Source organism: Helianthus annuus, chromosome 14, assembly GCF_002127325.2.
Source record: "Helianthus annuus cultivar XRQ/B chromosome 14, HanXRQr2.0-SUNRISE, whole genome shotgun sequence".
Taxonomy (NCBI): Eukaryota; Viridiplantae; Streptophyta; class Magnoliopsida; order Asterales; family Asteraceae; genus Helianthus; species Helianthus annuus.
This window is the reverse complement of record NC_035446.2, coordinates 172300221-172302416: the sequence shown is the minus strand read 5'-3', so window position 1 is coordinate 172302416 and position 2196 is coordinate 172300221. Positions and strand designations below refer to the sequence as shown.

General features: G+C 35.5%; 1 long non-coding RNA gene across 1 annotated transcript; it reads left to right on the top strand.

Moving 5' to 3' along the window:
• The first annotated feature begins 889 nt into the window (after window positions 1-889).
• LOC118486800 lies at window positions 890-1340 on the top strand. Its single transcript, XR_004879921.1, has 3 exons — window positions 890-968; window positions 1047-1137; window positions 1237-1340. It is a non-coding gene; the product is annotated as an uncharacterized LOC118486800 (long non-coding RNA).
• The last annotated feature ends 856 nt before the right edge of the window (window positions 1341-2196 follow it).

The window sequence follows — 2196 nt, the reverse complement described above, 5'->3', positions numbered from 1 at the left end:
TATGGTTCTTATAGTCTTAACATTTAATTTTGCCACTAACTCTCATGTTATTTATTTGTTGAGTTCTGGTAAGGAAACGTATGGAACTAGAGTCAACTAATCATGTGTTAATTGGAATATTAAAATTAGCAGACTTGAATATCTTTAGTAAGTGACTACCTAATTAACTTATCCAACTGTTCTTCTGAATAATGGATAGTCTCGTGGCTTATGCCTAGTCTAATGGCATAATTATGCTGTGAGATTCTCCCTTGAAGAACCTTAGAGTTGGAATCTTTTACTTGTAATTTGTCTATGGACCTTAGAAGTTAAAACAATCCTCTTTTAAAGTTTTAAGTGGTTGTAAGGTGAGTAACAACTTATTTTCCAGCTTCAAACATTTATTTCTTTGTACATATGTTGCTTATCAACACACTCATTATACTTTGGTACTTTTGAGTGTTACAGTTGATTTCTAAGGCATCAAATTGTCTAAGTGAAAATCTTAGTATGTAATGTACTGGAAAAATGTACTTATTTCCATGCGTAAGCCCTTAACTTTATGGGTCATGGTATTGTACATCTATTATCTATATTAAAACAAAACATTTTGGTGCCACTTGGCATAATTTTAATCCATTAATTGCCACCTGGCATCTCCTTACGCCTCCTTTAGTACATTTAGGAGGGAAAACATCGCCTCTTTTTATTCCATTTGCTTCTTTAATACGCTTTTGCTCTTACAATACTCTATCACCGACTTTCAAAATTGAAACAAACCCTAATTCTCGCTACCTTCCTTTCTGTGATGAATCTTTCTACATCCGTCACCAGATCTCCTCCCTCATTATCCTAGCCACCATCTCCATCTCCTCCCTTTCTCTGTCATGAATCTTTCTCCAGGAGATTATAGGGTTTCTTTCCCGGTCGCTTCAAGATCTAAGCTTTCTGAGAGATGAATCTCTGTAGATCCAACACCAGATCGACTGGTTTGACCGCTCGGTACCTTTCTTTTTACCATCTCTATTATATGTTATTTGAATCGGATCTGGGTTGTAATTTTCCAGACTTGGTGGAAGATCTGGGTTGCATCTTTGTGTCTCGATATGGTGGAGGAAGATCTGGCCAGCTCTAGGTCGATGTATACTAAAGCTTCAGGTATCTTTTAAATTTTGGTTGTTTTGATCTTCCTACTGATTATTTTGTTTTTGTTTGATCTTTCTTTTTACCATCTCTGTTATATGTTATTTGAATCAGATCTAGGTTGTGATTTCCCAGACTTGGTGGAAGATCTGGGTTGCATCTTTGTTTCTCGAGAGGGCGGAGGAAGATCTGGCCAGATCTAGGTCGATTTATTGTAGTCATTGCAGAGATATTGGTGAGTTGACTCAGTTCGGTTGAATGATTCAGTTGACTCATGTGTTGTTTTATGTTTACCTGTTGATTAAATGTTGGTTGTTTTACAGGTCTTTGGGTTTTATCAACTGTTGAGGTTGGTTATTAAAATATGCAAACTTCTTATACTGATCAATTTTAAAAAATCAACTGACGTTGACTTTTGTGTGATGAAGGTCCAGGATAGTAATGATGTGCTATGCTACTTATAATAAGTTAAATCCCATTATTGTCATGATATACATGCGATAGCTGCTGATGAAGCACCAATATCCAAAAGGAAGACTAAAGAGAGAGTTGAAATCCACATGTTAAACCGTTTTGGAGGATGCTCCTAATGCTACCGGGTAGACTCAGACACACCCATGTATGATTGGGCACCATTCTGTTTTTTTACTTATTATGCTTCAACTTTGAACTTACAGATTATTTTTTACTGTTTTAACATATAAGCAATTTTATACTTGCTGTGAACATTCAATCCCATCAAAAGTTTATTTATTTTCTTCATTTTTAAACCCAAATTAAAAGACTTTCACACACATATCATGAAACAGCTCACCTTTTTTTCACAGAAATGTCGTTTTAGATCAGAATTTGGGTTACAGCAAACATCTAATTATCTGATAGTTACAACTTCCTGCACCACATCAGAACGCCTTTTTTACATGTCATTTTATTACACCTGATTATTTGATTCTCTTGAAGCTTTAATTAATTTTAGAACACAGTTTTTTGTACCACGCTTAGAAGGCCATACTTCCTTCACTACCCTCACTATATTACCAGGATACACAAACTGTAGACCCCTGTTGTGAGAGG